The sequence below is a fragment of the Dermochelys coriacea genome, chromosome 3 (genome assembly GCF_009764565.3).
Source record: "Dermochelys coriacea isolate rDerCor1 chromosome 3, rDerCor1.pri.v4, whole genome shotgun sequence".
In the NCBI taxonomy this organism is placed as follows: domain Eukaryota; kingdom Metazoa; phylum Chordata; order Testudines; family Dermochelyidae; genus Dermochelys; species Dermochelys coriacea.
The window spans coordinates 203,396,349-203,402,097 of NC_050070.1; the positions used below are offsets into that span (position 1 = coordinate 203,396,349).

The window sequence follows — 5,749 nt, forward strand, 5'->3', positions numbered from 1 at the left end:
TTGTAATTGGGTGCAGCAGCTCTATTGAAGTCCATGGATCTGTGCCCATTTAGTCTCTGATTCAGCGAGGCAGATGTCTAACTTTAAGCTCATGAGTAGTCCCGCTGAAGTTAATGGGCCCACACCGGGTTCTCAACGCCACAGGTGCTGGGCTCACTTATACCGGCTGTGTGTCTGGCCTGTGGTGCACGCAGACTTTTGAGCATGGACTTTTATACATGAGAGTCTTCACTGTCATATGCCTCAGTTTTCTCCTCTTTAATGGGGGGATAATAATGCTTCCCTACCTCACTGGGGGGAGGGGAGGTTGTGAAGCTAAACACACTATTGTTTGTGCCTTATGATCCTCCGCTGAAAGACAGGCTGGGATTGAAAAGTCTTATTATTGTGATAGAGCAACAATGTTTTGCCGTTAGCCAATGAGCTGCTCCGTTATAGGAGCTTTTTCCTGCAACTTAAAGGACCAAATATTTCATCATAGCCTGGTGAGGTGACAGAACAGATAATACTAAGTTTAAAAAGCCTTAATACTTATGTTCCCCTCCTCTTCATATGGAGTCACTGGGGATCAGGCACTGGATTAGGGGCACAGAAATTGCTTCATGCATTGCTAGGAGGCATTCAGATACGATAGCGATGGGGCACTGCAAGAACCTTTAGAGAACAGAACAGAATCTGGTTTTAATCCCAGTGTCGTAGCTAACTGGGTGACTTTGGGCAAGACATTATCTGCCATGTCTCAGTTTCCCTGTCTATACAAAAGGGGCCAACGGTACGTCCTTTGTAAAACAATTTATGGTCTAGGAATAAGCGTTCATTATAAGTATTATTCAGAATTGTGAACAAAGCCAAGCTTTGAGCTTGCAGATGGGCTCTACCTAAGACAGCTACCATATTTAACATATTTTCAGTTCATGGCATGGCTTAATTATATTTTCAGCAATTACTTAGCAACGCAGCAGGAGTGAGGGCTGCAACCTGGCGAGTGCTAACTTACAGTTTGCAGTCATAGCACTTATCGACACTAGCTGCAGAGTCTGGTGCATCGTGTATGGTCATCATGTCACATATCAGTTATAAAAGTTAGTAACGTTCTGATGGAACTATTCTTGCTGATGGGTTTGTTACAAGTGATCAGGTCATAAATAATTGTTTATAGTAAGCAGTGTGTGTTATGTTAGCAATATTACAGCTTAATAATTACTAGTATAAGGGACCAAGCAATGGATGCCATAGAAATCTAGACAAGTTTTGAAATATTGACGTGTTGCTGTATTTGAATTCAAAGCTATAGGAACAGTACCGTACCTGTGTCATTGGAACTGCATATGTGCTTACAGTTCAGCATGTTAGGCAGCAGGTTTAATACAAACAAGAGGAAATACTTTTTCGCACAATGCACAGCTCATTGACAGAACTGGAACTGGGTTCAAAAAAAGAACTGGAAAAGTTCGTGGAGGATAGGTCTATCAATGGGTATTAGTCAGGATGGGCAGGGATGCAAACCCATGTTCGGGGAGACCCTAAATTGGACTACCAGGACTGAAAGATGAAGATGGTGTAGCACTCTCCATAAATGCCCTGTTCCTTACACTCCCCATGAAGCTCTGATACTGGCCGCTGTTGGAGACAATATACTGAGCTAGGTGGACCATGGTCTGATCTAGTATGGCAGCTCTTATGTGCTTTGTTTTTGAGAATCAGGTCTAATCCTGGTTCTGATACTGATTTGCTGTGTTACTCTGACATGCCACTTGCTCCTTTGACCCTCAGTAAAACTGAAGTAACAATAAGTGCCTAAATCCCTTCTGAAAATGTGATTTAGATGCCTAAATCAGGTAGGCATCGCAACAGCGAGCACCGAGTGCCTAAATCCCTTTAAAAATCTGGGCCTTAGGCACTGACATTGGCATCAAAAGATCTGCCACTGATCTGCTATGTAAGGTTCCTCAAGTTACTTCCTCTCCCTGTATTTCTGTTTTCCCTCCTGCCCTTTGTCTGTGGGTTTTAAGAGGGAATGCTAATAGGATATGGCCACAACCTGGTTGATTTCCAAGCAAAAATCCAGGCTGGAGTTAGTGGTGCTCACTGCAGCATTGGCTCACCTTTTGCATCTTTGCATCATGCACGGTGCACAGGTGGTGGAGGACAGAGCGAAAAGCAGCTTAACTCCTGAGTGGGGTGGGGGAACACTACCGCAGAGTCCCCGGAACGTTGCAGAAAGGTACAAGAAGGTGCAGGATTCACCCCAACACTGCTCAGCCTCTGTAGGTTTTCACAGCCATGTTGCACTGTCTTCTCGGCACAGCTGCCATCTCCCTGTGGAGGAGAGAATGCCCTGGAAAAATCCTAGGTCTTTACTTCCCTTTACCTTGCCCTTTGGGCAGTCACTTTTACCTCCCCAAAGCAGACGTTAAATGCTAGAAGATCAGAATGGCTGGGTTCTACACGGGTTGGGTGCCCATGTGAATGACTGTAGAAGGTGCAAGGCAGTCCTGGGCCCTGGTCCTGCAAACACTGAAGATACGCTGAACTTTAACCACAGGAGCAATCCCACTGCGCTCAACCAGGGGCTCTCTCCCTAGCAGTAAGTGATGCAGCAAGCAGGCAAAATTGTAGGAAAAATCTTTATGAAGCAGGCTGAGTGGCCAGTGCTACATGCGGTGCTCTCTCTTGAGTGTCTGAGCCCTTGGGGCTATATCAAACTAAGTCACTCTGGCCCTTCTACTCCTCTTCCACTCCTTGGACTGTATTTCAAGCTTCTGAAGATTAGCATTTCTCCATTAGCTTCAGTGGGATTCCTCACATCCTTACAGTTAAGCATGTGCACGACTGGGGATCAAGAATGTCCATTCGAGAGGCCTTATTCTCCTCATGCAGAATACAAGGAGCTAAAGAGATGCCAGAGCCAAGGGCAATTAAAGAGTTCTGGTGCTAGGATTCCTCGCAGAGGTGCTTAGAGTCCTCCTCTTCCACTGACGTTAATAGGAGGGTTGGGCACTCGGCGTCTGACTGGATTGAGCCCAGTGGGTGCACACTTAATGTGTTTAGTAGATACCATCTGTTAGTACAGAAGCAATGTTTTACCTATAAAGTAAATTACGTTACATGGGCTATAATGTGGATTTTCAAAGAGGACCCACCTTAGAAACATTTTGTTTAATAAAATAACTTAATTAGAAAAAAGCTTCTAGCTGATGTGGTTGAGGCAGTGATAATTTTTCCTTCTCAAATCATTTTCTGTTTTATTATGGTGTAATTACATCTTCATCCTCTAGGCAAATTATGCAATCAGAGAAGGTAAGTGGTTCATTTGCCACTGCAATTAGGACTGATGTTTACATTTCTGCGATAAAAAATGTCTGTTGTTGTAAAATGTAAAATACGTGGCACGAAGGATACAGAATGAATGTGGCTATAAAAGGTTTTATTGGCACTCATTCTGTATCACCTTCACCACAGCAGGGTAATTAATGCAGCCATCCCAGACACACATGGGGAAAAATTCTATCTCAAAATACGCCATCCTGATGCTTGCTATGAATTGGCCCACTGCAGGGATCAAAGGGTAAGAAGACAGGCCCAAGCCAACAACCCTTATGTAAGTAATTCTTACTGTCATGAGATAAATACACCCTGTCACCCTGGAGGTGGGGGCAAGGGCATAGTAGCCTTGCAATTAAGTCAATATGGCTACGCTCAGCCTCAGGGCTGTGTGGCCCAATGGCCGGCACCAGTAGGGCTCCCCTCATCTGTGGGGAAGTGCAGCCTAAAGGCCAGAGTCAATAGGGCTCCCCTGGACTGCAGGGAAGGGTGGCGGAGTCATTAGGGCTCCATTGGACTTCAGGGAAGCACGGCATACTGGCAAAAGTCAGCAGGATTCCCCTTGGTGGCAGGGAAGTGTAGCTTAATAGCCAAAGTCAATAGAAGAGGGTTTGGTGGGCTGCCCCCAAAGGGAGGGGGCAGCCGGGTAGGGGGACCCAGGCCCTCCCTGCTCCACCAGGTCCCAGTGCAGGGCCCTGGTAGTGGTGAAGGGGTTCACCATGAAGTTGGCAGGAAATCTGCCTGCAACATGCTGACTGCTATGGGGACACTGGCTACTTCCTACCTTGACTCCTGCAGTTGAAGTCGGGGTGTCCTCAGAGTCTCCAAGCCCCTTGGGTGGCAATCTCCCTGGGGCATCCGCCAGTACCTGGGTGCCTAGCTGGGTCTCAGCGTCCCCTATTCTCGCAGCCTGGGCTTCCGGCTCTCCCTCAGTTGGAGCCAGAGAGGTGCATCCTTCCTCCTCAGCGGCCAGACCAGACTGAACTAGGCTGCTCCCTTTTATACTCCAGCAGCAGTTGGAGCATGCCCAACAGGTCAGGAGGCGTGGCTTCTGCTGCTCAGAGAGCTGCTTTAACCCCTTCCACTCCAGTACGGGGCAAGTACACCCCATCACACTCACCTATACACTCCATTGGGTTTATTAATTATTTTTATTTGTATTACTGCTGTAGTGCCTAGAAGCTGTAGCTGTAGACCAAGACCTCTATTGTGTTAGGTTCTATACAAACACAGAACTAAAAGACAGAGCTTACAGTCTAAGATAAGAGACAACAGATGGATGCAAACAGAGAGAAGAATACAAGGAAACAATGAGACAATATTGGCAGTGGGATCAGTGCGCTTTACTCACTTGAGTTGCCCCCCATCTCACAAGTTATGGAATCAAAATAAGGCAGCTTTAGGCAGCTATGAGGGAGAGAATGATCATGAGAAGGATGAGAAGGAAGAAAGAGAAGCAGGGGTTTGTGCAGGGTTGTGTGCGCATTTTCCACTGTTAAGAGCAGCTCCGTTGGTAGAGCTTTCCTGTGTTCCAACACAGCGCTGGCCAGCTGCAAAAACAAGAACTACGGTCCATGTCAGCTGGCATCTCAGCTTTTAAATTCCCTTTTTTACATAGAGCTGATTTCATTATCCTCTGGGAAAGAACACATGCCTCGGTCATCCAACTGAAACTCCATTTCACCCAGTTGGAAGTCAAATGCTCCTTCCAATCAGCTACAGAAGGCATAGTCTTGATTCCCTGATCCTCTCCACTTTGTCTGTGAAGCTATAATAGAAGGGAGCGGAGCTCAGAGCAGCTGGCCGGCAGCACTGTGTATAATTTAGGCTGCCCCATTCTCTTTTCTGTCAACAACAGAAAGTAGATTCCTCCTCATTTCCTTGATCTCGTTACACTAGAATTTAAATAAAGGGTTGAAGGCAGCTGCGGAATAAACACTCTTCTGACCTAGGCAGCCATGGTGTGTGATAATCACTGGTGATCAGGTCATCCCCACAGTCTCTGCAAGCAAAGGGATACAAACCTCAGCAAATCCCAGCTGGCAGAGGGTGGGCAGAGGAAACACCACCTCTGAAAATTCATCTTCCTCTCCTTTAAACACAGCCCCCCTAGAGAGGTCTGTACCCACAATTGGATGGGGTTAGGCATTGGCTGTGCATTGTTCTCCCCCCAGTGCCAGGGTAAACCACCACCAAAGATAATGCTATCACTGGTAGCTCTAATGTAATCTTTCCCCACTCCATACCTCTTGTGGAACCTCTTGTTAGGGGCCAATGACTGGCTCCATTGGAGACACGCTGCCATGGAGCCAAGAGTACAGAGGGCAGGTGTGGATACTCTGAGATCTTCATGGTTCCAGAGGGATCCACTGGATCTAGGGCCCAGATTACCTGCTTGTTCCAAGGGGAATGGGTGAACTCCTAC

The 5,749-nt window shown here is 46.8% G+C and overlaps 1 long non-coding RNA gene across 1 annotated transcript; it reads right to left on the minus strand.

The window, feature by feature from the left end:
- Nucleotides 1-2,693: 2,693 nt before the first annotated feature.
- Nucleotides 2,694-4,299, minus strand: LOC119853555. Its single transcript, XR_005292123.2, has 2 exons — nucleotides 4,109-4,299; nucleotides 2,694-3,061 (listed from the first exon to the last, which is right to left on the minus strand). It is a non-coding gene; the product is annotated as an uncharacterized LOC119853555 (long non-coding RNA).
- Between the last annotated feature and the right edge of the window lie 1,450 nt (nucleotides 4,300-5,749).